This window comes from Anser brachyrhynchus (genome assembly GCF_964034855.1).
Source record: "Anser brachyrhynchus genome assembly, chromosome: 1".
In the NCBI taxonomy this organism is placed as follows: Eukaryota; Metazoa; Chordata; class Aves; order Anseriformes; family Anatidae; genus Anser; species Anser brachyrhynchus.
The window spans coordinates 185,640,032-185,648,436 of record NC_137694.1 but is presented as its reverse complement, the minus strand read 5'-3'; positions in this window follow the sequence as shown (position 1 = coordinate 185,648,436).

Below are 8,405 nucleotides of genomic sequence, written 5' to 3'. Positions count from 1 at the left end.
ATTGGTATTGTCTCACACAATTTAATGGGCTTCTACTAAAAGATCAAAAGCTGTTTAGATGTGGAAATTTTTCACCAGGAGCAGAAACAATAATTCTGAAAGTCAAACTCATTTGACCTTTGTAGGTGTACTCCAATAATACTCTTTAATTTTGGTACTTTGTTTGACATATTGTTTCGAAGAATTACTTTCAGATATATTTTCAGAAATGTTTTTCACAGCTACTGAAGCTCATGGGAAGGTTTAGAAGAAGCCTGCTTAATCCAGAATTGCCTTGCATGGAAAATTAACCCTATGCTGTGAACCCTCTTTAGGAAAATAAATAAATATATATATATATATACACAATATATATTTCTAAGCAACAAATGGTCTCAGTCACCATCTGCTTCACCTTGCCAGCTTAAGTGAAGAGATAAATATCCTGTAATAGCAGGACATGATCCAGACTCTGAAACGTTGGCAATTTTCTGTTTATCCTCTGTAAAAGCATGTCACTAATGAAAAATAAATCTATCTTGGAAAATAACAGGGGAGCTGAAGGAAAAAATATATGATTTTCCTTCCTGTGATTAATGTCTCTTCATGTAATAAAGAGACAGTATTTCAATTCTAACATTTTGTCGGATGTATTGGTGTCCCACCTGTAATATTCTACTTAATGCAATAAATGGATATGTTTGTTGGTTTTCAACTCTCTTTTTTCTTCATTAATCTTCATTAGACAGTCTCTAAGCCATGATCTAGGAGGACCCAGGACATTAATGAATACTTCACAGACTGATACCCAACCTGTATGAAGATGTGGGTGACATTCAAGAATTTATAACTGTCTTGTTCAGCAATTAGCCCTATATTTAAAATGTAGTTTTTGTAAGGTGTGTGTCATTGTTATCATATTATGTCATTAATGATGCACAGGGAGCATCTATATTTTTTTTTTAAACACAGCTCCTCACCACAGCAGCTCTTCATTTAGTGGCAAACCTAAAACATAGTATGATATTTTACTTATTTGAGTTCTGTTTTAGTTTTGATTTGGTTGGTTGGTTTTGTGCATTTTTTTTCCCATTTTAAAGCATAGAAAATAATTGGAGTGCTGTGCTACAATGCTATTTATATGTCAAGAAACAGAAGTGGAATTTGAATGTTCAGACTTGTGACCTAGGTGGGTCAAGCACACACACAGGCACAAACCTTGTTGGGATAATGTTGGAAAGGAGGGGAGGGAGCTGGAGCTGGCTCCCATCCTGCCATAGTAGGTTTTGCTGTGAGCAGAACACTCAAAAAAGAAACTCCAGCATAAAACAATGTTAATGCTGTATGGACAATCTGTGAACAAAGGCCAGGAGTGCAATAAGGAGAGAAGTGTTTTGACAGTGCAGAAATACCCAGAGTATCACAGATAACAGCTACCATGTTTTTCCTCTTAACTGTTTTTAAAATAGTCACAGAGTGGCACAATGAATATAACCATGATGGAAAATATCCTTTAAAAAAAAAAAAGTCATGGAGTGAGCTTGAACCCAGGACCTTACCTGTCCACACAGTTCAGTTTTTAGCTCATTCTCTAGCTATATTTTGGACCCACAAATTAGCTGTAGCACAAATGACAGAATAGTCCACTGAGTAATGTACTAAATTTCATTTTGCATGTTTAATTTTGTCATCTATTTGCATGGAGGTGCCTGTTGTAAGAAGACTATGTTGATCTATGACATCAATCCGTGATGAATAAATGTACTTACCATGCATGAATGAACATAGTTTGGCTATAATAATAATGTTTCTAAGCTCTGCTGTGTGTATTTGGTGGTAATCATTTTCTCAAATGCATTTGCAGAGTTCTTTTTTGGACTTGGCTATTGCTGAGATTCCTTGTAGCACCGTATATTTGAGGTTTTTGTTATGCTCATTTACTGCAATTCAGAGCAAGGATATTGGTTGTTTATTTCTTCATAGATGTCTTTTTTATTTCTGTGGGGATAATACTGTTGCTCACTTAGCAAATATGCTCATAAATAAAGTCATGCAAATGCCTCATTATCCTAAGAAGGAATGTTATAACACTTCAGAGAGCCAACAGTTCACATTATCTATTTCATGTTGAAGTCACCAATATCCTTAGCAAGATACTTGCATAGATTTATTTTTACATAAGTAGCCTTTGCTCTCATGAAAATAATTGCAAACATTTTAAAACACATTTTTATCTGTGATTTACTGTGCTTTTATATCCCACTTTGTGTGGCTTAATGATCAAATTTTATACATTTACAATATTTGATTTATGTTTTAACTTTTACATTAAAGTATTTCAGAGCTGGACTTCAGAAGTTAATACATTAAGTGGGTTATTGCATGTATTAGTACAGAATTCTGTTCAATCATCAATACATCATAAAACTACCAAGCTTATTTTAAATTTGTAAGATAGGAAGCTATTTATTTTTCTCATTCTTTTCTATTGCTATGTATCCTCTTTTCACTATTTCCTTTTTCTTACTTTCTACTGCAGGCACTTCTGGTTTGAGAAGCAATAAGCACACAGGAACACAAACACACAGATACAAGATGGGAACCACTGTGTTGCTTTATTTAAATAGACACTAACTCAACGTCCCCATTTAAAATAAGAGATTTTTGATCTGTCTCTCAGTAAAAAAAAAATATTTTATTTTATTTATTTATGTATATATATATACATTTTTAACAGAATGACTGTATGCATTTGTGTAGGATCCACGTAAATGTCAGAATGGACTGAAAAATACTGTTGCTTAGAACTACAGAACTATGGTGTGTAAAAATTACAGAGCTTTTTATATATATTAAAAAATAACATCCAGCAGAACGTAACTGGTGTCAAGGGGTGATGGGGTGCCATTTTTTCATTACAGTGACACTGCCATCACCTCTACCTTTCATGAAGAATTATAACTATTTATCAGAGAATGCTTAAACATCTCAATATGAAAACTAAGAACTTGCTATGCTTCTGGCAATCACTGCCTATCTGTCCAGTGCAGGTGGCTCCATGTAGCAACATGGCCAGTGGTCAGCTTTTGCTCTTGTCACAAGCACATGATCTCACTAGGGACACCAAAGAAGCACTGTCCTGTCCCACAGACCTTTTGGCCTCATAATCTGTGAATTTAGAAAGCAATGCCAGTTTGAAAACAGCAATGAAAAACATGGATAAAACATACTGAAAGATTATTCAGGCAATCCAGCATGTCAGTAAGTGGGTGAAAAAATAGTTTTATTGAGGCCACTAAGAAAGTTGATGAAAGACCTCCTAACCACAAATATATACTTAATTATGAGAAGCACACTGAAATGCCTCCTATTATAAAGCTAGTAGAAACCTGTAAGCATGGTACTAGCAAAACATAATTATCTGACACTTTCTTTGCATAAATGTAAGTGAAGGCCTTTCACTCAACTGTTGTAGAGAACATAATCCAATCACTCAATAATTTATTTAGTTCAGCACAGTCAGAGGACAAACATCATGACAGAAACTTGGAAAGAATCAGTGATCATCAACTGGCCCCAGGCAAAATGTATAGAACAAAATAGGGCTGTCTGGCAGGCAATATCAGTCCCTAGGGAAATGGTAACAACTACAGCAAATACCATATTAAGAAAAAAAAATAATATCAGTGATAGAATATAAAAATAAGCATTGATAAAAACTTAACAATTCCTAGTAAACAATTAGGTTAACTAGCATTTTGAACAATAAATATTGTGTGGGTGTGGAGGGGGTGTTGCTTATTTATTTATTTATTTATTTAAATATACATTTGGTATACATTTTTAAATAAATTGACAGGAAATTATCTCTCAGCTAAAGAGCTAGGTAGCCTGGTCAAGAATAAAACAGTTAACAGCACAATGAGAAAGACATTCTAAGTGATAGCTGTGATGATATAAGGAATGAATTTGGGGGGGTTATTATTACTATTATTAGTATTATTTTTAAGTTAGCTTGCAGTTTTGTAGAATTGCAATGGACAGCTCTTTTCTTCTGACACTGAGCTTTTCAAATTTTTCTAAAGATAAAAATAACATTAGTGATGACTAATGAAGCAAGAGTAGGAATAATGAGAGGGGTCTGCAGGTCTAAAACACTGTTAACTATGCGAGCTGTGATAAGGATGCTGTTTCTTAGAACCACATTTGCAGACAGGAATATTCCTGTTCAAAGAAGTTTTGTACAATTTTGCTCATCCAGAATAATGAAATATGTCGATGTGAGACAGCATCATACATTATCAAACCACAGTTGGATACAAAATAGTAAGAATGAACCCCAAATACTCTACACATATTTAGAATCAAGCTTTTGAAGCAATGAACCAAACCTGACGATGACATCAAAGTGAACATAACTTTTCTCTAGCCAACTTATGTCCAAATTATCAGAATTCTTCCACAGTCGTTTCTGCAACACGAAATATGTTTGACCTGCCTGCTCTTTGGACATCAGGTTTTCTAATAGATATATTTGTGACATTGACTCAAACATGGGTTACACCAGCATGTTAGCTGTGCTTATAGGTTGTTGATTGATGATGCTTTTTATTCTGGTACAGGTATAGAAGGGCCACACTAAGAAAGGAAGCATTGCCCCAAATACTGCTGGTGAAGATTAAATAGTCTCCATAGCCACGTTACTAAAGAATTTTGGAAAAGCATTATGTCTTGCAAAACACTGGGACTACATGTTTTGCTGTTGCCAAGGGCAAGAACCTCTGTAGAAATTGCTTTCTGGTTCAGTACCTCTTTGAAGGAAGAAACGTTAAATCTTTTCTTACCACATCTATGACTGTAACTATTTTTTTTGGTCTTCTACCCGTTTATGCCTAAAAGAAGTATGGAAATAATGAGTGAAGGAAAACACATTCATTTCTTAAGTATGATTTTAATCTTTGTTTTTGAAAGCAGTTGCTTATCTCCATTCTTTCTGTTTATTAAAATTGTAAGCATTACTGAACACAGATGTTCTTTTATTTTTATTTCATATGTAGTGAAAAAATCCTGGAATAAAATAAAACAAGAGTAAGTTGTTAATGAATAAGAACTCTTTCATTTGCAAGAAAAAAAAAAACACACCATATTCTATTTCACTTTTAATAAAATAAAATAAATAAATAAAATAAAATAAAATAAAATAAAATAAAATAAAATAAAATAAAATAAAATAAAATAAAATAAAAATAAAGTAATTGTTTTTATTTATTAACAAAATTCGTACTTCTGGAAAAGAATTCACAAAGAGAAAATGTTTCTCACCATCAAGATAAAGATGTCTGTATTAAAATCAGGAAACAGATAGTCATTAAACATAAAATAACATCTGTACCCAACTGATTTAGGCAGGAAGAATCTCACATTCAACTGAACCTCAAAGATATTTGCAACATGCAATATGTAATTATCCAACACAAATTTCCACCAAGAATCAGGTCTATTGTCCTGTTGCTACAAACAATTCCACTGATTGGTGTATTTGTAACAGTGCTTCAAGAACACTAGTTCAGTGTTTATGTAGAAAGACAATTTCTTCTCTTGAAGTTCCCACAGATAAAACTCTAACATATATAGCTATATAGTCAAGGGACATTTTTATGCTTGCTGTCTCTTTTTGTTTAATGGAGTAAGTTTTCAAAATGTTTTTTATCAAGAAAAGTTCTAGGCTTCAATGGATAGATTCTGTCAAAAATATGAAAAACAGAAAAGTCAATTTTTTTATTCAAGTCACCATTTGATCAGAGTATCACAGAATCACAGAATGGTTTATATTAGAAGGGACTTTTGGAAGTCATCTGACTCAAGTGGGGGCACCCAGAGCAGTTTGTCCAAGACCTTGTTCAGCTGTCCTTTGAAGATCTCCAAGGATGGAGAACCCACAATCTCTTGGGGCAACCTGAGCAGTCACCTGCACAGTAAAGAATTGCTTCCTGATGTTCTGATGGAACCTCTTATGTTCCAGTTTGTGCCCATTGCCTCTTGTCCTGTCACTGGGCACCACTGAAAAGAGCCTGGCTCTGTCCTCTTTGCACCCTCCTTTTAGGGATTTGTATTCATTGGTAATATCTCATCTGAGCCATCTATTCTCCAGGCTGAACAGTCCCAGCTCTCAGTTTCTGCTCATAGGAGAGATGCTCCAATCCCTTTATCATCTTTGTAGCCCTTCATTGAACTCTCTCCAGTACGTCTATGTCTCTTTTGTATTGGGGAGCTCAGAACTGGACACGGTACTCCATGTACAGCTATACCAATGCTAAGTAGAGGGAAAAGATCACCTCCCTTTACCTGCTGGCAATACTTTTGCTTGCGATACTTTGCCTAATACCAGGATACCATTAGCCTTCTAGTGGTAACGACACATTGCTTGTTCATTAGGACCCTGTGGTCCTTTTTAGTAAAGCTGTTTCCCAGCAGTATGGAAAGTGGCAGAAATTTCACAGACAATGTGAGAACAGAGACACTTTGAGAATAAGACTGTAACAATAATATCAAAGTGAGGAATTACAGTGATCCTAAGAATCAAACTAGTCCCTTTTTTATTTTTTATTTTTTATTTATTTCTGGGCTCATCCAAAGGATGAGGATCCAAACAATACTTACCCCAAACCTGGAAAAATCTGGTTTCTTAGTGTGGTCCTTCAACACATTTTTCTGACTCTGTTGTATATGTGATACTGTATACAGTATACAAAATTGTCACTCTTCTGTTTCTTTAAGACAACAGTTCCTCCATTCCACACAACAAAAATCAATCTTTACATTAGTGTGTGATCAGCTACAATCATATGGGGCCTTTTGCCTTCTCATTTACTGTAAAACAGATGGTGAGATTTTGGAGGGACCTGTAGCAAGATAGAATAAATTGTGTGGCCATAGTAGAAAAATTTACACCACTACTTCTAAAAGCAATTTTGAGTTGTCCAGAAAAAAAACAACTGAAGTGTTCCAGGAACCACTGTTGGTATTCCCTAGAAAAGATGATGGTGAAGGTAGATTACTTTACCCACTACAGTATAAACTTTTCCTGAATTGCACGTAGTCCCACAGTCCCAAAGATAAAGAGGATGCATGCAGTGGTCGGAGGTAAGGGTACTCAAACGTATACAGTATTCTTTGCTAGTGGGTGGAAACACAAAGGTCAGTGCATAAAGATTCCTTGACAAAATAAACTAAAACCAAAAGCACCATCACCACAGATGACAACAAATATGCTTGGGTGAGTTTCTGAAGGACAAATAGGACAATGTCCAAGGCAAAAAACACAGACAATGCATGCAACCTCAAACATGCTAACTATAATCCCCTTCTCTGCTCCCCGCCCCCCTCTTTACAGCACTAATGAAGCCAATGGAAAACACATGTAGATTGGCAGAAGTTAGTTCTGACCAAGGTTTTGAAAACTTCAGTAGTCATTATCAGAGCTGCATGACAATCTTCAAGTGGCTTGCTGGACTCCATATAAGCATTTTCTTTTGTTCCTTAGACTCACTCTGGGAGTTCTGGCTTCATAAAACTCTTAACACTCAAAGCAAAACATTAGGATAATGTGTTATGTTCCCATGCAAAACTGTAGAGATTTGTATGGTTTCCAATGGAAACTGCAATGCCTCCCCAGCATATCCTCCCCTGGTATCAGCAGGTGTCATGTTTTGTGCATTATTTAGATCACATTGGAAGGTTGTAGTTAGGAGCCAGCATGAGTATGGAGAAAGGGAACAAAAGAATTTCAGTAACTTATCAAAACTGCTATTTCAACTTATATACAGAAGAAAAAAACTGAAGTCTTTCAATAACAATTGGCAAGTCAATGAGCTTAATATAGATCAACAAAGCACACCTTGTTAGAACCTGTCACTAACAGAAACACTTACTATAGTGGTAATAATTACAATGACTTCATCTTACTGACTGTGGTGGATAACATTAGAAACTCTATTCCTAACTTTACAGCCAAATGATAGAAATATAACCTAGAATTGGTGATAAAAGTATATATCAGTATCACAGATAATGCCTCATAAATATAATGCTTTTCTCAATGTGATTATTTTACAAAATAATTTAATTCAGGACTTCTCTATGAAGAACTTTGCAGTGCTGCAGAAATAGTCAGTTGGAAATTCTGACTACAAATTAAAGCCCTAAAACAATTAGAAAATATTAAATTGGGAATATGCAAAATACAGGAACACACTACCTCATCCAGAGAAAATATTGCCAGATGTGAAAAGCCTCTTATACCAAAGAAATGGCATATGTTGGTTCCAGTAACCAATGGCAAGGAAGAGGAAGTTACTTATAACATTTAGGAAACAAATTGTCAAAACTCAAGATGGTATACCAGTCTTCTGGCACATCACTTCTAA